The sequence below is a fragment of the Salvelinus fontinalis genome, chromosome 30 (assembly GCF_029448725.1).
Source record: "Salvelinus fontinalis isolate EN_2023a chromosome 30, ASM2944872v1, whole genome shotgun sequence".
NCBI classification, from domain to species: Eukaryota; Metazoa; Chordata; class Actinopteri; order Salmoniformes; family Salmonidae; genus Salvelinus; species Salvelinus fontinalis.
In genome coordinates, this window is record NC_074694.1 from 15762667 (window position 1) to 15785429 (window position 22763).

Sequence of the window (22763 nt, forward strand, 5' to 3'; positions counted from 1 at the left end):
TTGTTGTTGAGTTCCCAGTTGTCTTGAAAGCACTATAAATACAGAGAATGCCAGACTTTGATGACAAAGTTTGATTACAAAAATTTGCCCACGAAGGACCGCCGTGCCACCTTCCAGTAGCTATATTGACTACGTCTGTCCTAGCTCGCTAATTAATGTCTTAATTGAAATGACAGATTGCCTCTTATCCGCTTGTCGTCCCCCTTATGCCATAGTTTGTACATCTCAATTGTCAGTAGAAACCACATTAGTTTAAGCAAGTCAGCCATATCAGCTTTGTTTTTTTTTAAAGGTAGTAACTGAGTAAATCACCACGCTGATAGCCAGGTGTAACAGTGGTAAGGTCTTGGGACAGCTTTATGTAGGCCCTAACAGTTTGTGGGCACCATTTGTCAGTTATAGTGCAATTAATGTTTTGTTTAGTGTTGTGTTGTGTAGGGGCTTTGCTGGCATGCATCCCACTTTTTTTTTTTTTGTCCCACCAAGATTTACATGCTAAAATCACCACTGGTATAGCGAGATACCGGTAAGTTGTTGGAATTGTTTAACTTGTGAAATCTGAAATATAAACCTAAAACCTGTTCATATTGCACATGTGGTTACCAGTAGCTTGCTAACGCTAGCCAGTCAATGTTATGAAGGCAGTGTTTGTTTTTATTTTGATCAACTGTCATAGAGGCTCTCTTACTTAATAGCCAAGAAGATAATTTTGTTAGCTGGATCATATTAATGATATTGGAGATGCATTGCCTCATCTTCAGGAACCATGCAGTTCGGCAGCAGAAGAAATGAACTGATTGGCAACTCTCAGACAGAGCAGCTGTATGGACATTGTCTTCAGTTCTATGGTCAGCCTCCCATCAAAAACATTCCTATCTCCGAGTTTCAGACCTTCTCTGTGGAAAGGCTGAAATGTAAGTTGTCTAGCTAGCTTCAGTTACTTACTGCTGGTTTAAACGTGTATTGTTACTGACTGTATACATAACATTTGTCTGATAGTGTCACCTTTATATACATAACATTACAACCGAGGTAAAGACAGTTTCATGTTGGATATTCAATGGATATTCAATGGATATTCGCGCTTTCAAACCTCCATATCTTTCAAACCACTTGAGCCACAGACTCCAAAATAAGAGTCACGATGTTGGAAAAATTGAGCACAACATAGCACAGGTCTTATTTTCACGATTTGGACAAAAGTTTGCTTTGCAAAGCTAATAAACATGTGGAAATGTGAGCAGCATTTTGTTTTCCTCGTTCAATTAGTTAGAGCGTAAACACAGAACAAACTTTTTTTTACATTCAAATTTCAATAGCTCCTTGGTCATGTGACCTACTGACCTCAGACAAGGTTCAGAATGTACACTCAGTGGGCCTACACATTGCACACCCTTTAGTTTGTCCATTTTTATCTCACACGTTTTTAAATGAATTTTTCAAACTTTCACATATCAACAGCTTCTTGGTTATGTGACCTACTGGCCTCAAACAAGGTGCAGAATGTCCACTGACTACCCTTCTAGTTTATCCCTTTTCATCTCACAAGATTTTACATACATGTTTCAAAATTTAAGATTTCAATAGCTCCTTGGTCATGTGACCTACTGACTTCAAACAAGGTTTAGAATGTACACTCAGTGGGCCTACACATTGCACATTGTCCATTTTCATCTCACACAATTCGAAACAGGCACTGTGCACCTGATAATTCAAAACAGGCTCTGTGCACCTAGTAACCCGAAACAGGCTCTGTGCTCCTGGTGACCCGCCCACTTTTTTCTGCTCACAGACTAAATCCGCACTCCGACCTCCATGGCCTGAGTGCTGCCCCAACCCCCGAGTTCGGCCACCCTTGCTTGGACTTGGAGTGCCCCCCGCTTTGATGGAGGCCTCCTTGTGCACCTGGTAACCTGAAATAAGCTCTGTGCACCTGGTGACCCGCCCACTTTTATCCGCTCAGAGACTAAGTCCCCAACCTCCACCTTCCTGAGTGCTGCCCCCAACCTCTGAGTCCGGCCGCCCCTGTTCAGACTCTCAGTCCCCCCCCCACTTTGGGGGAAGTCTCCTCGTGCACCTGGTGACCTTTTAACTTCCACAGCGAGTCCCAACCTGACTCACAGTCCCACCAGAGGATGGGCCTGGGCGGATGGGCGACCACCACCTAGCCCCCTACCCCTCCAGAGCCCAATGTCAATGTCTTATGCCTTCTACCCGCCTGCCTGGGCTCTCTCACACTCTGTGTCTGGCCTCTGCCCCCTCGCCATTCTCCGTGCACCTGGTAACCCTTAAGTAGAGATGGAGGATGGTGGAGGAAGATGCCTTCTGTCCTCGACAAAAGCTTCGATCGAGGGCTGACTTTCAATAGATCGCAGCGAGTGAGCTACTGTTACGTACGAAACCCTGACCCAGAATCAGGTTGTCTACGAGTGATTTAGCACCAGCTTCCCCACAAACATGCACTTCACATCAGGAGAGAGGGACAACTCATCCGGCCACACCCCAACCCCGCCACAAACGGTTCTACTCACCTGCCAAAAGAGGCAGACTATCCCGGGCCAACCGAAGATCCACAGCACTACGGTATCTTTACGTGTAGGGGGGATTCTGACTTAGAGGCGTTCAGTCATAATCCCACTTCACACCATTGGCTCCTCAGCCAAGCAAATACACAAAATGTCTGAACCTGCGGTTCCTCTCGTACTGAGCAGGATTACTATTGCAACAACACATCATCAGTAGGGTAAAATTAACCTGTCTCACGATGGTCTAAACCCAGATCACGTTCCCTATTAGTGGGTGAACAATCCAACACTTGGTGATTTCTGCTTCACAATGATAGGAAGAGCTGACATCAAAGGATCAAAAAGCGATGTCGCTATGAACGCTTGGCCGCCTCAAGCCAGTTATCGTTGTAGTAACTTTTCTGACACCTCCTGCTTAAAAGCCAAATATTCAGTAGGATCGTGAGGCCCTGCTTTCACGGTCTGTATTCATACAGAAAATCAAGTTCAAGCGAGCTTTTGTCCTTCTGCTCCACTGGAAGTTTCTGTCTTCCATAAGCTCGCCTTAGGACACCTGCGTTACCGTTTGACAGGTGTAACACCACAGTCAAAATCCCCACCTGCCACTGTCCCTGGAGCGGGTCACACCTGGCGCGAAAAACGAGAAGAGTAGTGGTATTTCACCGGTGGCCGAGGCCTCCCACTTATTCTACACCTCTCATGTCTCTTCACAGTGCCAGACTAGAGTCAAGCTTTAATAAATCATGTAAAAAACGTGTTAGATGACAATGGACAAACTAAAGGGTGTGAAATATAGAAGAGTAGTCAGTGGACACTCTGAACCTTCTTTGAGTCCAGTAGGTCACATAACCAAAAGAGCTATTGAAATTAGAATGTTACAAAATTAATGTCAAATCATGTGAGATGAAAATGGACAAACTAAAGGGTGTGCAATGTGGAGGCCCACTGAGTGTACATTCTGAACCTCGTTTGAAGTCAGTAGGTCACATGACCAAGGAGCTGTTGACATTGTAAAGTTTACAAAATTCATGTAAAATCGTGTGAGATGAAAACGGACTAACTAAAGGGTTTGCAACATAGAAGGGTAGTCAGTGAACATTCTGAACAGTGTTTGAAGTCAGTAGGTCACATGACCAAGAAGCTATTGAAATGAGAAAGTTTGAAAAATGTATGTAAAAACACGTGAGATGAAAATGGACAAACTAAATAGTGTGCAATGTGGAGGCCCACTGATTATACATTCTGAACCTTGTTGAGGTCAGTAGGTCACATGATCAAGGAGCTATTGGAATTCAAAAGTTTACAAAGTTAATGTAAAATTGTGTGAGATGAAAACGGACAAACTAAAGGGGGTGAAATATAGAAGGGTAGTCAGTGGACATTCTGCACCTTGTTTGAGGTCAGTAGGTCACATAATCAAGGAGATATTGAAATGAGAAACATTGAATTTAAATAGTGCAAGATGTAATTCGACAAAAACAAAGTGTGTGCAATGTGTGTCTATGCCACTGGGTTAGCTAGAACCCGTTTTAAAAGTTTTAGAAGTTATGGTTAAAGAGCTATTGAAATTTGAAAAATTAGATTTGTCACTATGTTGACGGTCTCTAAGGAAAGGAAAACTACAGGCGAATATCCGTTTAATATCCAACCTGAATCTGTATTTACCTTGGTAACATACCATGGGGTTTTGATCTGGTTTTGTCATTCCAGTGTTGAGGACGGTTGAAAACCTTTGAGTGAGCTATGTGAAATCATCTGAACAATATACCAAGAAACTGGATGCAGAGTTCTCCAATTGGAACTTTCCTTACAAAATAGAGTCTGTGAGTACAAAATGGCGATCAATATAATTCAAATCGAAACATTCAGAATTCCATAATAAGTACCTAAAGAAGATATTCATATTGTGTATTGACTTTAAATCTTTCATCAAAGGTAAATTGAAAACACCTTTGAATTGCTGGTGGTAAGTAAGAACTTCATATTGTAATGGTTTCTTTTGGGATGTTGAGATTCTTTATTTTAAAGCCCGCTAAAGATGACCGGAAGCTTCAAATTGGGCCCAGTGAATATGAGAAGCGATGAAAGGACCACATCTCCCACTTCGTTCTCCGGCTTGCATACCGTCAAATGTAACTGACAGCCTTTTCAATAAACATGTCATGTCCCTTTCTCCAAATAGGCTTGTACCAAATTATTAGTGACAGAATAACAAGTAATTATCTTAGGGGCCAATTCTGACCTCGAATTGAAGCATGAGAATGGCATGATATTCATCCACTATTTGTTTGGGGTGGAGATCTAATAAATGAAGCTGTGACGGAGCTGTATTCTGACCTTTACTTAATTCCCTGATAATTCCACCACCTTTACGCGTGAGCAAACCTGGAATAAGGCCTACGAGCAAACCAGGAATAAGGTCTAGCGAACCTACAGGTTCCAAGTGGAAAAAGCATCTACTTATTTTTGTTCCAATAGAAATAACACCATTCTCTTTACACTGTAATTTACAACTTGATAAGAGCTAGGTAAATGAGTCATCTGTTTGGATAAGGGAATTGTAAATATAAATGACACTTGTTTTACATCTATTTTACCTTATGGTTGAGACAAATGTGTAACGAGTCATATGGCAGCAAACTGAAGCATATCTTTCCCACATGAATGTTTATGAAATGTTGGGCCATGATGTAGAATTGAAATTGTACAGGCTTTTAACTTCCAGTGATGGGAACTCGTTAACATCTTAATTATAGGCTACCCAGACTTTCTGTATGCTATTTCAATCTTGTTATTAGCCACTATCAGTATCGACCGTCAGTAGACAGAGTAACATATACTCAGCTGCCAATTTACTGTTGGTTCCCTTCAGTTGGTATAGCCTACAATACTATTCAATATTACTACTTAATTTGCTTCCTCTATAAATTCAGTCACGGCAGTGTGGTTGTTGCTGAGGATTATTACTAACACTTGATAATATATTTAAAAAAAGACATGTAGGCTAATTAAATCCGTGTGGAGCGGAGCGTAGGCCAAGCTGTAACAATTTGAACCCAACTCTTAGCGCAATACTTGACCGTGTCATCACACAGCTCCCTGGTTCGTGCAGGCAATAGACGGAGGGTATAGCCAGCCTACTATTGTACACTGTTCTCCCTATTGTAATTATATTTACACTAATCTTACAACATTACCATGGGTTGAAGAACTGAATGTGGCAATTTTCAGAATGAATCAAACCACCATTTTCTTTCTACGTGCGGATCTTCGCCAGGTCTTTCATTGATCCCTAAAACTCGGAACCCTTCTCTTACTAAATTCTATTGTCGTCAAAAGGTACACCGTATTTAAAGGGATGGCTTAAGTTAAATGTTCTGAAAACCCCATTGAATGAAAACTCCACGAGAAAATATGTTGTCCAGCAAGTAGGAGGTTTTTCAGCGGGTTGAATGAAATGTATTAAGAGCGTGCATTTAGCCACACCTGCAGAGCGCGTTACGCGACTGAATAAGGTAAGTCTGAATACCAAATACTGAGAACTGCGTACGAAAGCCATACATTCCTATGTCAGAATCGGGCCCTTATTTTGTAAATTGAACAAACAATGTTCATTAAAAAAAAAATCTTATAGAGAACATCTCAGATGGTGGTTTATCCAGCAAGAGATTTACCTTTTCAGTTATCGTTTCAATGACCTGCTTTCCAAATGCAAATGCGATTTTCTACATCGCAATAATCTTCACTGTGATACGGTGAGTCTTTATATTGTTGTTGGGAGGGGAATACACATTGTACTCGCAAATGTGATCAAACCACCTCTGACACCAATTTAATGACGGGAATTGGCAAAACCAAGTAATTGGTTCATCTATGTCGTCGATTGGTGAATGCAACAAGTGTTTGCGCTGGTGCAAAATTGATTTGTTCAAAAACATTAAAAAAGTAACAGGTGTAAACTTTGCTAAGTGTAAATTCTCAGTAAATCGGGGGTATATATTCATTTGTCCAATATAAACTCTGGATTTCGTTTGGAGTAAACAGTTTCTGAAGCAAAACGTATTGCAACAGAACAAAACGTTTTGCAACAGAATCCGAATAATGAATACACCCCTGGTCATGCGCTGTTTGGACATTCTATATTTATGGTATTGTTACAGACCTGCCAGCAGATGGTGCTGTCAGCTCGCAATAGTATACCTGTCTGAAAATGTCTGCTGTGAGGGGGGTTGTTTTTGCAATGAGTCTGTTTGAAGTGTAATCTTATTATTTTACTTCAAAGGTGCATTTCATAAGATTTGTTGCAGCTAATTGCGATAAATTAATAATTGTAAAAGATAAATCAATTGAACTTGAATGGGATGAATTTACAGTAGTGTATAGAACATTTTCCTTTTCGTTTTATTTGACAGGACCATTGAGTGAACACTGTTTTTAGTAATGCAATATGGCAACGAGGGAGGTGACCTCCACCCACCCCAATTACTCTTGGCGGTTAGTTGTCAACTAAAATAGATTTTTGCACTGTGAAAGGCCAGGAAAAGGTGTTGATCACCTGCATGCCCAGAAGGAGATAGGTAAAACATTTTCCCAAACAGTCCCTGGATAGAATTATTTGAGTGGCAGGTGGTGAAGCGTTTGTTATGGCCGCAGGTTCTACATAGCTGGCAGCCGTTCTTTGTTAACGGTTTTGACTTGGAGATGGGCGGCAGGGTTCTAACTGTCTACCCTTTCAAGGTTAACTGTGTTTACCTCTAATTAGTGTTAACACCTGATGCTCTGTGATTATAAAGGCTCTGATGCATTCTGGGTCTTCAGTGTAAGATATCCCATAATGGTCAAAACTGACTGAAACCGGGAGGGACTAATGAATATGACCCAGCTCTCCACATTCACTCACCTTACCATGTGTTTACACCTTACTTTATTGATTTAGACACATACCAGTCAGATAGGTCATCGACAGACCGGGGACACATACCAGTCAGACATTGTAGATCATCGACAGACTGGGGACACACTGTCTTTCATTTGTTTAGGCCTAAGAGGACACGATTGATGGCCAAGTGTACTGTACAGTCTTCATCTCACTCCTGAGAATGCAACAACATTACATTGTTAGCTATACAGTCAAGTGTCAATATGTGTCTTTCTGTCACTTTCTACCACCTTTTTTCTAATGTCTAGATGAGTGTTGAGAAGAAGAACCTGATGGACAAATTCATTAACTCAAGCTTTGCTGTCAGCACGATCACGCTTGAAGACCAAGACTTCTACAAAATGAGTTATACATTTTTTTTGTATTATTTTCTACAAACATGACAACATTCTATTAGAGGACATTTAAGTGCATCCCAGTTTAAAAATAACAAATATTCTATTGGGAGGCAAAATATTTTAATGAGCAAGTTGTGTTGAATGTATAACCTTACACCCCCTTTCCTGTTTTTTTTCCTCAAGGTCCCTTTCCAAGATGGATTGGATCTGGTGAGAACCAGGAAGGTGTACCTGAAGGGGGGTTATGTCTACATCCCTCACAAGGACATTGTCACCATCGGTCTCAACGACTTCCGAATAAGACTGTCCAAAGCACTCGCGGTAGGGAGATTTTTGTAGACCTCAGTTTTCTTTTTTAATGCCAAATAATGGGAAACCGTGTGAAAGAACTACTACATGGCATGTAACCTGTATGTAATTTGAGGACTATGGCATGGGTTTAAACGTGTTCACATTACAACTTTCCCAGCCTGACACAAATTGTTCCTATAGGACTTCATGGAGGTAACTTCATATTATCCTTCATACTTGTAATTAGTAGGGATTATTCTGCCCCTCATTAGAAGTATTTCATCCATGGAGAAGAGAGGGAGGGATATGTTTAGTATTCTCAATCAATTGATTACTGGGGGCAATTCCTTCTCTGCAGGCCATATTTACTGGGGCAATTCCTTCTCTGCAGGCCATATTTACTGGGGCAATTCCTTCTCTGCAGACCATATTTACTGGGGGATATTTCTTCTCTGCAGGTCATATTTACTGGGGGCTATTTCTTCTCTGCAGTTCACATTTACTGGGGGCTATTTCTTCTCTGCAGTTCACATTTACTGGGGGATATTTCTTCTCTGCAGGTCATATTTACTGGGGGATATTTCTTCTCTGCAGTTCACATTTACTGGGGGCTATTTCTTCTCTGCAGTTCACATTTACTGGGGGATATTTCTTCTCTGCAGGCCATATTTACTGGTGGCTATTCCTTCTCTGCAGGTGAAGGAGGGCTCTAACAATGATACCAAAATCAATAGGAATAACGCAGTAAATTAAACTGTGCATGTGTAGGTCTCACAATGTCATTATCACACTAGCTCACAGGGGAAAAGGGATCTCAGATGTCTCTGTGGATATCTACCAAAGCCCTGCGTTATGGAGCACATTGAAATGCCAATGCCTTCTCTGAATAGTAGAACATGAGTCTGAATAAAAGCTTTGGTTCAGTAAATATAAGCAGTTTATGAATGAAATGCATATTTAACATAGTATATTAGAAGATAATGGTTGGCGTGCTTTGGTTAAATGACCATTCATGCGTTTAGCTGTTATGTTGTAAGACAGGCCATATCAAACTAGCACGTCTTTGGAAAGCACCAGCATTAAAGCCCCCAGCCCTGACAAGAACTATGAATTCCATTGTCAAGGTCCATTGGTCAGACAGTCCGATCAGTCATACATACTTAAACAAGGCAATCTAAGATGTCTGCAGCTCATTGTCATTTGCCTGCAATGGAGTAATTACCTGCATGGATGTCAGTGAGCAATGAGTGGGATGTCTGATGAGATGATGGTGTGTGTGTGTGTTGGGATGAGGTGGTTGTGTGAGAGATTGGAAGGCAGTGGGACTGGATTGCTTTTTCAGGCCGTTGACGGGAGTAGGTGGGAAAGATGATGGTTTCTTGAGGCCCGGCTGAGAACGGATGACAACGTACACTTGTGTAGGAGTTCTAGATCATTCCTGCAAGCCTCCATCCTCCCCCTCCATGGACCAGGCTGAGATTAAAACCAGGCTGGGATTAGAGAGATGTTCTAAGGTTGGCATTTTGAGAAAGCAGAAGCACTGTGTTATAGGCTAGATCGCAAGGCTTTTCTCCCAAAGATTGGCCTAGGCCTCTTTGTTGGAGCCCCATTATCCTTGGCCTATATCATTACAGAATTGTTTATTGTGCTCCTTGTGTAGGCTACAGGTATAGTAGGACCTATTTGGAAGTTTCCCTTGGAAAAAATACACTGCTCAAAAAAAAAGGGAACACTTAAACAACACAATGTAACTCCAAGTCAATCACACTTCTGTGAAATCAAACTGTCCACTTAGGAAGCAACACTGATTGACAATAAATTTCACATGCTGTTGTGCAAATGGAATAGACAAAAGGTGGAAATTATAGGCAATTAGCAAGACACCCCCCAAAACAGGAGTGATTCTGCAGGTGGTGACCACAGACCACTTCTCAGTTCCTATGCTTCCTGGCTGATGTTTTGGTTACTTTTGGATGCTGGCGGTGCTCTCATTCTAGTGGTACCATGAGACGGAGTCTACAACCCACACAAGTGGCTCAGGTAGTGCAGTTCATCCAGGATGGCACATCAATGCGAACTGTGGCAAAAAGGTTTGCTGTGTCTGTCAGCGTAGTGTCCAGAGCATGCAGGCGCTACCAGGAGACAAGCCAGTACATCAGGAGACGTGGAGGAGGCCGTAGGAGGGCAACAACCCAGCAGCAGGACCGCTACCTCCGCCTTTGTGCAAGGAGGAGCACTGCCAGCGCCCTGCAAAATGACCTCCAGCAGGCCACAAATGTGCATGTGTCTGCTCAAACGGTCAGAAACAGACTCCATGAGGGTGGTATGAGGGCCCGACGTCCACAGGTGGGGGTTGTGCTTACAGCCCAACACCGTGCAGGACGTTTGGCATTTGCCAGAGAACACCAAGATTGGCAAATTCGCCACTGGCGCCCTGTTCTCTTCACAGATGAAAGCAGGTTCACACTGAGCACATGTGACAGACGTGACAGAGTCTGGAGACACCGTGGAGAACGTTCTGCTGCCTGCAACATCCTCCAGCATGACCGGTTTGGCGATGGGTCTATCATGGTGTGGGGTGGCATTTCTTTGTGGGACCGCACAGCCCTCCACGTGCTCGCCAGAGGTAGCCTGACTGCCATTAGGTACCGAGATGAGATCCTCAGACCCCTTGTGAGACCATATGCTGACATATGCACATTTGTGGCCTGCTGGAGGTCATTTTGCAGGGCGCTGGCAGTGCACCTCCTTGCACAAAGGCGGAGGTAGCGGTCCTGCTGCTGGGTTGTTGCCCTCCTACGGCCTCCTCCACGTCTAATGATGTACTGGCCTGTCTCCTGGTAGCGCCTGCATGCTCTGGACACTACGCTGACAGACACAGCAAACCTTTTTGCCACAGTTCGCATTGATGTGCCATCCTGGATGAACTGCAGTACCTGAGCCACTTGTGTGGGTTGTAGACTCCATCTCATGCTACCACTAGAGTGAGAGCACCGCCAGAATTCAAAAGTGACCAAAACATCCGCCAGGAAGCATAGGAACTGAGAAATGGTCTGTGGTCACCACCTGCAGAATCACTCCTGTTTTGGGGGGTGTCTTGCTAATTGCCTATAATTTCCACCTTTTGTCTATTCCATTTGCACAACAGCATGTGAAATTTATTGTCAATCAGTGTTGCTTCCTAAGTGGACAGTTTGACTTCACAGAAGTGTGATTGACTTGGAGTTACATTGTGTTGTTTAAGTGTTCCCTTTATTTTTTTGAGCAGTGTATTTGCTGTTGCGGTATTGAAAATGCACCAGGGACTTCTGTGAGAGATGGTTTATTAAATGGGAAAGTGACATGTTACTTACATCAACATGTGTTTAGTGTTGATCGTGTCGATCTGAGCTCTGGTGATATACAACACTTTATATAGGCTATCAAGAATATAAACAATGAGAAAAAGAAACACCTGTCAAATGTGTTACCAGTAAGCTTCTTTGCTTTACGATACATCATGCACTACTTGTGTAGGTTGGGCTGTAGTAATTAAAGACAGTCTGTGCTTAGAGCAGGTAGTGGGGTCTTTAGATGCTGTCAAAAAATATATACACTACCGTTCAAAAGTTTGGGGTCACTTAGACATTTCCTTGTTTTTGAAAGAAAAACTTTTTTTGTCCATTAAAATAACATCAAATTGATCAGAAATACAGTGTGGACATTGTTAATGTTGTAAATGACTATTGTAGCTGGAAACAGATTCATTTTTAATGGAATATCTACATAGGCGTAAAGAGGCCCATTATCAGCAACCGTCACTCCTGCGTTCCAATGGCACGTTGTGTTAGCTAATCCAAGTTATAATTTTAAAAGGCTTATTGATCATTAGAAAACCCTTCTGCAATTGTTAGCACAGCTGAAAATTGTTGTACTGAGTAAAGAAGCAATAAAAGTGGACTTCTTTAGACTAGTTGAGTTTCTGAAGCATCAGCGTTTGTGGGTTCGATTATAGGCTCAACATGGCCAGAAACAAATAACTTGATTCTGAAACTCGTCAGTCTTTTCTTGTTTTGAGAAATGAAGGCTATTCTATGTGAGAAATTGCCAAGAAACTGAAGATCCCATACAACGCTGTGTACTACTCCCTTCACAGAACAGCGCAAACTGGCCCTAACCAGAATAGAAAGAGTGGGAGGCCCCAGTGCACAACTGGGTCAGAGGACAAGTACATTAGATGGTCTAGTTTGAGAAACAGACGCCTCAAGTCTTCAACTGGCAGCTTCATTAAATAGTACCCACAAAACACGTCTCAACGGCGACAGTGAAGAGGCGACTCCAGGATGCTGGCCTTCTAAGCAGGGTTCCTCTGTCCAGTGTCTGTGTTCTTTTGCCCATCTTAATCTTTTATTTTTATTGGCCAGTCTGAGATATGGCTTTTTCTTTGCAATTCTGCCTAGAAGGCCAGCATCCCGTAGTCGCCTCTACACTGTTGACATTGTGACTGGTGTGATGGTTACTGATAATGGGCCTCTGTACACCTATGTAGATATTCCATTTCCAGCTACAATACAGTGGCTTGCACCCCCCTTGGCATTTTTCCTATCTTGTCGCCTTACAACTTCGAATTAAAATAGATTTTTTCGGGGTTTGTATCATTTGATTTACACAACATGCCTACCACTTTGAAGATGCAAAATATATTTTGTGAAACAAACAAGAAGACAAAAAAAACAGAACTTGAGTGTACTTAACTATTCACCCCCACAAAGTCAATACTTTTTAGAGCCATCTTTTGCAGCAATTACAGCTGCAAGTCTCTTGGGGTATGTCTCTATAAGCTTGGCACATCTAGCCCCTGGGATTGTTGCCCATTCAAGGCAAAACTGCTCCAGCTCCTTCAAATTGGATGGGTTTCGCTGGTATACTGCAATCTTTAATTAATACAACAGATTCTCAATTGGATTGAGGTCTGGGCTTTGACTAGGCCCTTCCAAGACATTTAAATGTTTCCCCTTAAACCACTTGAGTGTTGCTTCAGCAGTATGCTTAGGGTTATTGCCCTGCTGATGGCGAACCTCCGTCCCAGTCTCAAATCTCTGGAAGACTGAAACAGGTTTCCCTCAAGAATTTCCCTGTATTTAGCGCCATCCATCATTCCTTCAATTTTGAAATGTTTCCCAGTCCCTGCCGATGGAAAAACATCCCCACAGCATGATGCTGTCACCACCATGCTTCACTGTGGGGATGGTGTTCTCTTGGTGATGAGAGGTGTTGGGTTTTTGCCAGACATAGTGTTTTCCTTGATGACCAAAAAGCTCAATTTTAGTCTCATCTCACCAGAGTACCGTCTTCCATATGTTTGGGGAGTCTCCCACATGCCTTTTGGTGAACACCAAATGTGTTTGCTTATTTTTTTTTTTAAGCAATGGCTTTTTCTAGTCACTCTTCTGTTAGCCCAGCTCTGTGGAGTATACGACTTAAAGACGTCATATGGACAGATACTCCAATCTCCGCTGTGGAGCTATGCAGCTCCTTCAGGGTTATCTTTGTTTCTCTTTGTTGCCTCTCTGATTAAAGCCCTCCTTGTCTGGTTTTGGTGGGCGGCCCTCTCTTGGCAGGTTTGTTGTGGTGCCATATTCTTTCCATTTTTTTAGTAATGGATTTAATGGTGCTCTGTGGGATGTTAAAAGTTTCAGATATTGTTTTATAACCTAACACTGATCTGTACTTCTCCACAACTTTGTCTCTGACCTGTTTGGAGAGCTCCTTGGTCTTCATGGTGCCGCTTGCTTGGTGGTGTTCCGTGCTTAGTAGTGTTGAAGACTAGGGACTTTCAGAACAGGTGTGTGTGTATATATATTACTGAGATCATGTGACACTTAGATTGCACACAGGTGGACTTTATTTAACTAATTATGTGACTTCTGAAGGTAATTGGTTGCCCCAGATCTTATTTAGGGGCTTCATAGCAAATGGGGTGAATACATATGCACGCACCACTTTTCCGTTTTAATTATATATATGATTTTTTTAACAAGTTCTTTTTTAAAATTTCACTTCACCAATTTGTACTATTTTGTGTATGTCCATTACATGAAATCCAAATAAAAATCAATTTAAATTACAGGTTGTAGTACAACAAAATAGGAAAAACGCCAAGGGAATGAATACTTTTGCAAGGCACTGTAGTCATTTACAACATTGATAATGTCTACACTGTATTTCTGATCAAGTTGATGTTATTTTAATGGACAAAAAATGTGCTTTTCTTTCAAAAAACAAGGAAATGTCTAAGTGACCCCAAATGCTTGAACAGTAGTGTGTGTGTATATATACAGTACCAGTCAAAAGTTTGGACACACCTACTCGTTCCAGGGTTTCTTTATTTTTACTATTTTCTACATTGTAGAATAATATTGAAGACATCACAACTATGAAATAACACATATGGAATCATGTAGTAACCAAAAAAGTGTTACGAAATCAAAATCGATTTTATATATGAGATTCTTCAAAGTAGCCACCCTTTGCCTTGGTTACAGTTTTGCACACTTTTGACATTCTCTAAACCAGCTTCATGAGGTAATCACCTGGAGTGCATTTCAATTAACAGCTGTGCCATGTTAAATGTTAATTTGTCGAATTTCTTTCTGTTCTTAATGCGTTTGAGCCAATCAGTTGTGTTGTGACAAGGTAGGGGGGGGTATACAGAAGATAGCCCTATTTGGTAAAAGACCAAGTGCATATTATGGCAAGAACAGCTCAAATAAGCAAAGAGAAATGACAGTCCATCGTTACTTTTAGACATGAAGGTCAGTCAATCTGGAAAATTTCAAGAACTTTGAAAGTTTCTTCAAGTACAGTTGCAAAAACAATCAAGCGCCATGATGAAACTGGCTCTCATGAGGACCACCACAGGAAAGGAAGACCCAGTGTTACCTCTGCTGCAGAGGATAAGTTCATTAATTACCAGCCTCAGAAATTGCAGGCCAAATAAAAGCTTCACAGAGTTCAAGTAACAGACACGTCTCAACATAAACTGTTCAGAGGAGACTGCGTGAATCAGGCCTTCATGGTCGAATTGCTGCAAAGAAACCACTAGTAAAGGACACCAATAACAATGGAGGTGTGATGGTGTGGGAGTGCTTTGCTGGTGACACTGTCAGTGATTCATTTAGAATTTAAGGCACACTTAACCAGCATGGCTACCACAGCATTCTGCAGTGATACACCATCCCATCTGGTTCGTGCTTAGTGGGTCTATCAACGACTCAACACACCTCCAAGCTGTGTAAGGCATATTTGACCAAGAAGGAGAGTGGAGTGCTGAATCAGATGACCTGGCCTCCACAATCACCCGACCTCAACCCAATTGAGATGGTTTAGGGTGAGTTGGACCGCAGAGTGAAGGAAAAGCATCCAACAAGTACTCGGCATATGTGGGAACTCCTTCAAGCCTGTTGGAAAAGCATTCCAGGTGAAGCTTGTTGAGTGTGCCAAGAGTGTGCAACGCTGTCATCAAGGCAAAGGGTGGCTAAGTATATATTGATTTGTTTAACACTTTTTTGGTTACTACATGTTTCCATATGTTATTTCATAGTTCCTCATGTCCTGGCTAAATTCCCAATCTGGCCCTCAAACCATCATGGTCACCTAATAATCCCCAGTTTACAATTGGCTCATTCATCCCCCTCCTCTCCCCTGTAACTATTCCCCAGGTCGTTGCTGCAAATGAGAACGTGTTCTCAGTCAACTTACCTGGTAAAATAACGGTAAAATAAAAATAAAAATAAAAGTTTTGATGTCTTTTATTCTACAATGTAGAAAAATAGTAAAAATAAAGAAGAAACCCTTGAATGAGTAGGTGTGTCCAAACTTTTGACTAGTACTGTATATAGAATAATATTATAGGAAGGGGTTCTTAATGTTTGTTATACTCAGTATGTATGTACAGTGCATTCGAAAAGTATTCAGACCCCTTGACTTTTTCTACATTTTAATATGTTAGTCTTACTCTGAAATAGATTTTTTTTTAAAGAATCCACATCAATCTACACAAATACCCAATCATGACAAAGCATTTTTGCAAACGTATTAAAAACAAACTGAAATATCATATTTACGTAAGTGGTCAGACCATTTAATCAGAACTTTGTTGAAGCATCTTTGGCAGCGATTACAGCCTTGATTCTTCTTGGGTATGACGCTACAAGCTTGGCACACCTGTATTTGGGGAGTTTCTCCCATTTTCTCTGCAGATCCTTTCAAGCTCTGTCAGGTTGGATGGGGAACGTCGCTGCACAGTTATTTTTAGGTCTCTTCAGAGATGTTAGATTGGCTTCAAGTCCGGGCTCTGGCTGGGCCACTCAAGGACATTCAGAGACTTGTCCCGAAGCCACACCTGCGTTGCCTTGGCTGTGTGCTTAGGGTTGTTGTCTTATTGGAAGGTGAACCTTTGCCCCTGTGTGAGGTCCTGAGCGCTCTGGAGCAGGTTTTCATCAAGGATCTCTCTGTACTTTGCAAAGTTCCTCTTTTCCTCGATCCTGACTAGTCTCCCAGTCCCTGCCACTGAAAAACATCCCCAGAGAACCTTGTTTTTCATGGTCTGAGAGTCCGTTAGGTACCTTTTGGCAAACTCATAGCGGGCTGTCATGTGCCTTTTTTCTGAGGAGTGGCTTCCGTCTGGCCACTCTACCATAAAGGCCTGATTGGTGGAGTGCTGCAGAGATGGTATTCTTTCTGGAGGGTTCTCCCATCTCCAAAGACAAACTCTGGAGCTCTGTCAGTGACCATCAGGCTCTTGTTCACCTCCCTGACCAAGGCCCTTCTCCCCCTATTGCTCAGTTTGGCCGGGCAGCCAGCTCTAGTAAGACTCTTGGTGGTTTCAAACTTCTTCCATTTAAGAATGATGGAGGCCATTTTGTTCTTGGGGACCATCAATGTTGCAGACATGTTTTGGTACTCATCCCCAGATCTATGCCTCAACATAATCCTGTCTCGGAGCTCTACGGACAATTCCTTCGACCTCATGGCTTGGTTTTTGCTCTGACATGTACTGTCAACTGTGGGACCTTATATAAACAGGTGTGTGCCTTTCCAAATCATGTCCAATCAATTGAATTTACCACAAGTGGCTTCATAAGAAAGGGTCTGAATAGTTATGTAAATAAGGAATTTTTGTATTTTACTTTAAATACATTTGCAAACATTTCTAAAAACCTGTTTTTGCTTTGTCCTTCTGGGGTATTGTGTGTAGAAAGATGAGGAAAACTATTTATTTGATCCATTTTAGAGTAAGGCTGTAACGTAACAAAATGTGGAAAAAGTCAAGGGGTCTGAATACTTTCAGAATGCACTGTGTGTGTGGTATGTATGTATGTATGTATGTATGTATGTATGTATGTATGTATGTATGTATGTGTAACAGGGTTGGTAATGTTTCCACTTGCCTCTAAAGAAAGGTGTATTTGATGTTCAAGCATACTTATTGGTTAGTTCAACTCTGATGACAATAAGGGGTGTTGTGATTGGCCCCGTTTGCTGATAGGGGGAGATCGCGAACGTCAGGTCTTCCCACTATGAAAATGTGATGCAAGGGGTAGGTCACGTTCTGAATACTGTTTTCTATTTTACAATGTGTACAAGTTTGCTGTACGTTACTGATTTTATACATGTGTGGGTATATGGTACCTGTTAGGGATTGAGGGGCTTTCTGGGATGTGCTTTGGCATATGATTGCTGTAAATAATTGTGTTAGCTAGCCTGTCTAGGATCAGCGTGGCGCTAGCGGCACACCCCCCCCCCCCCCCACTGAAAAACCAGTGCCGCGAAATTCAAAAAAAATATTTTTTAAAAATATTTAACTTTCACACATTAAAGTCCAATACAGCTAATGAAAGACACAGATCTTGTGAATCCAGTCAACATTTCCGATTTTTAAAATGTTTTACAGGGAAGACACAATATGTAAAGATGTACATCTATTACCTAAAAACACATTAGCATAATCCACCATCTTTTATTTGTCCACCAACACCAGTAGCCATCACCAATTCGGCTAAACTAAGATATTTATAGCCCCTAACCAACAAAAAAACTCATTAGATGACAGTCTGATAACATATTTATGGTATGGGATAGGTTTTGTTAGAAAAAAGTGCATATTTCAGGTAGATGGCATAGGTTACAATTGCACCCACCGTCACAAATGGAATAGAAAAACTACTTAGAGCAACGTGTTTACCTACTTACTAATCATCAAACATTTCGTAAAAATACACAGCATACACGAATCGAAAGACACAGATCCTGTGAATACAGACAATATTTCAGATTTTCTAAGTGTCTTACAGCGAAAACACAATAAATCGTTATATTAGCTTAGCACATAGCAATTAGCAGCCCAGCATTGATTCTAGCCAAAGTGAGCGATAAAAGTCAACATCGCCAAAAGATATTAATTTTTTCACTAACCTTCTCAGAATTCTTCCGATGACACTCCTGTAACATCACATTACAACATGCATATACAGTTTGATCGAAAATGTTTATATTTAGCCACCAAAATCATGGTTAGACAATGTGAAATGTAGACAAGCTGGTAAAGAAAAAGTCCTTGCGCCACTTAGACAGTGATCTACTCTTATACATAAATACTCATAAACGTGACTAAAAAATATAGGGTGGACAGGGATTGATAGACAATTTAATTCTTAATACAATTGCGTTATTACATTTTTTAATTTATCCTTACTTTTCAATACAGTTTGCGCCAAGCGAAGCTACGTCAAAAAACATGGCGTCCTAAGCCACTAAAATGTTTCGACAGAAACACGATTTATCATAATAAAAATGTCCTACCTTGAGCTGTTCTTCCATCAGTATCTTGGGCAAAGGATCCTTTCTTGGGAGGAATCGTCTTTTGGTGGAAAGCTGTCCTCTTGCCATGTGAAAATGCCAACTGCGTTCGGGATGAACTGAAAGCGTGCCCACCTATTCACAGCGTTAAAGAAATAAATGTCCCAAAATCGCACTAAACGGATATAAATTGCTATAAAACGCTTTAAATTAACTACCTTATGATGTTTTTAACTCCTATAACGAGTGAAAAGATGACCGGAGAAATATAACAGGCTAAACTAACGCTTGGAACAGGAGAGGGTCGGTGTCCTCCACGCGCATTACGCAGCAAGAAAAGACTTGCTAGCTACAGGGTTTTTTCATTTGTAGTGCCTGTGAACGCGCAATCAACCCCATTGGAATCGTCATCACGTAAAGGCATCCAGGGGAAGACGTAAGAAGTGTCCGTATAGTCATAGCAATGACAGTGCCCTTTTAACTGACTTCAGAAGAGTGGCCAACATTTCTCAAATCTGACTCCATGTCAGGGAAATTGCTGTAGAATGGGCTCTGTTCCACTTAGAGACAAAATTTCAACTCCTATAGAAACTATAGACTGTTTTCTATCCAATAATAATAATAATATGCATATTGTACGATCAAGGATTTTGTGGGAAGCCGTTTCAAAAATTTGCCAAATTAGCATAAATAGTCTAAACAGCGCCCCCATCCCCAACAGGCCTAGCATACACCGATGCCATGGTCACATAAGCCACAGCTAACACAGTTGTCTTCATGCTACAGATTTTGTCATCGACAGCCATCAACACTGTTAAGCCCTGCACAACTAACGTGCTGTTTCCCATTTAACAACAGCAGAAATAAATGATGCTCAACTGGGACCACTGGCCGAAGTGATTTATTATTAGAAAACACAACGCATGGAGAGTACACTATACATCTGTTACATATGTATATAGAGAATAAATACTGAGCTATATTGTATGCTCAAAAAAAGATTGTTATAATACAATTGCTCAGAGAAAGAGCTTTTGTTTAACAAATAATAAAATATAATAGTCTGTTACTGTTTAACTTTCCATGAGTTTATATCGGGGAGAACAGAAATAATACAAATTGTGCTGTTTTTTTTTCATGATTATGTAGCAGGTGAATAATATAGGACGGATGATCTTGGTTATGAGACTATGCTTTTATTTTGGAATCCACAGCCCCTTATGAAACCTCCCCTGGTTTATTGGCATGGGACCAACATCATGGAGGGACTTCATGCCAGAACACCGAGCAGCTATCATGTCACGCCGTAGAGACATTTTCCATTAGTTATCCTAATAAGTAGTTCTCCTACTGTTCTGGTTCTGTCTGAGATTTGATAATTCTGTTGAAAGGTTGTGAATATTCTCCTCAGCTCCATGATAACGATGAGCGTCAGTATTGACAATAAATAAAAGAAAGATGAGTGGTTCTACAATCCTTAACTCATGACCTTTGGTAATTGGGTTTAGTGAATCGGTCCTCTTACTTTGTGTAGTATAGTTTGTGCTGTATGGTTGCATGGAGTATGTGGGTGTACCCAAGTGAAGTGGTCTGTGAAGTGTGCAGGCAGTACTGTATGGTCTGATGGCGGGCCTGCTGTAGGTCTGACAAGAGGCGGTTCTACTTTAGAGAATGGAGTGGGAAAGTACACTGGGGTTGCACACATGTTACTTTTGAAACATGTTACGTGTCTCTGGGTGAAACATGGCGCACATATGTAACAGGGTTTTATTGGTAATTCCCCTTGCCACTTTATTGTTAAGCCAATGGGTTTTTGGTGTTAGTTTTGTCTTGCCTTCACCTACTCAACATGGCATCTTATTGGCTGGTTTGCGTAGCTTGCTTACGAGGGAGGATGTTTCAGTTAGAATCGTCCCAGTGAACAAGCACCAAACCAGCGGTAAGTTGTTGGTTGCAAAGCACTCTACGTCAAAAGTAATTTTTATACTCCCAAGTGATGATTTAAATGTACAATTTATATCAACCGGTTTGTAAATGTTATTCGAACATCACACATAAGATGCAGTGTTTTTTGGAGAATATTGGTTGTGCATTTTGTTGTAAAGAATTCCCGCCAGTACTAGCTAGCAACTTACTGTGTCTGGTGGGGGGGGTTCATATATTTTGTACAGTGCGTTAGTGCAGAGTTGGATGGTGAGCCGTGCATTGCATGACGTGACATTTTGTGCTGTTCCTGTCAGGTACATTGTTAAAGATATTATATTGTAATTGTATTATTTTGGTAACTACATGCCCCAGTGAACAAGCACCAAACCAGCGTGCGTGAGTGCAGAGTTGGATGGTGAGCCGTGCATTGCATGATGTGCAATTTTGTGCTGTTCCTGTCAGAATAAATCTCCATGACTGGTGCTACACTTTGGAGTTCGTGTCGAGGATTGATTGTACACAACGCAAGAAGAGTACTGTTACAGTGGTGCCGTGACCCGGATCACTGGTTGCTGCGGAAAAGGAGGAGGTTGAAAGGGGGGTGAGTGTAACGGATGTGAAATGGCTAGCTAGTTAGCGGGTACGCGCTAGTAGCGTTTCAATCAGTTACGTCACTTGCTCTGAAACCTAGATGTAGTGTTGCCCCTTGCTCTGCAAGGGCCGTGGCCTTTGTGGAGCGATGGGTAACGATGCTTCGTGGGCGACCGTTGTTGATGTGTGCAGAGGGTCCCAGGTTCGCGCCCGTGTCGGGGCGTGGGGACGGTTTAAAGTTATACTGTAACATTGATGCTGTTGACCCGGATCACTGGTTGCTGCGGAAAAGGAGGAGGTTGAAAGGGGGGTGAGTGTAACGGATGTGAAATGGCTAGCTAGTTAGCGGGTACGCGCTAGTAGCGTTTCAATCAGTTACGTCACTTGTTCTGAAACCTAGATGTAGTGTTGCCCCTTGCTCTGCAAGGGCCGCGGCCTTTGTGGCGCGATGTGTAACGATGCTTCGTGGGCGACCGTTGTTGATGTGTGTAGAAGGTCCCTGGTTCGCGCCCGTGTCGGGGCGAGGGGACGGTTTAAAGTTAAACTGTTACACATGTTTATCTGGACTTATTTATTTCTATTCAACATAGAAGTAGATTGCATCTTGATTTTACAGGTTGGTTAGATTTCGGCTACATGACCAATTTCCTTTCCAAGTTAGACAAGTTTGTCTCGCTATTACTACTTTCCTATTCTTGGCTTGCATTATTTATGTTTTCTATTTATGTACTCTGTACCATACCTCTCTCTATGTAATAGGGCGGTCCCCGACAAAAAAATGATCTTGGTCGACCAAGTAGTCTGTGATTTCGACCAAACAGTTGGTCAAAATTTGACAGCTTGTATTCTTCCATATATAGACACAATCTATGTGTTAATCAACTACGTATATACACTGAGCTTGTCTGATTTTTTTAAAGCAAACTGCTGAAGTAATTAAGACAAACGACTAGAGGGATTTCAAACCGCTACTGATTTAAATTGTGCCGGGCCTGGCTTAGACTTGCTGTGTGTGTGTGAGTGTGTATAAATACTCACATCACTTTTCAGTCAGAAATGGCTGAGAGAGACAACGGGTGCTAGTCACACAGTCCCTTGCTGTCTTTTTATATATAAACTTAGCAAAAAAAGAAACGTCCTCTCACTGTCAACTGCGTTTATTTTCAGCAAAATGAACATTTAAATATTTGTATGAACATAAGATTCAACAACTGAGACATAAACTGAACAAGTTCCACAGACATGTGACGAACAGAAATGGGATAATGTGTCCCTGAACAAAGGGGGGGGGGTCAAAATCAAAAGTAACAGTCA

The 22763-nt window shown here is 41.7% G+C and overlaps 1 pseudogene; it reads left to right on the forward strand.

Annotated features, from left to right (window-relative positions):
- Positions 1–766: 766 nt before the first annotated feature.
- The window catches only part of LOC129828454 (DNA primase large subunit-like), a 114479-nt pseudogene continuing 92482 nt past the window's right edge, over positions 767–22763 (forward strand).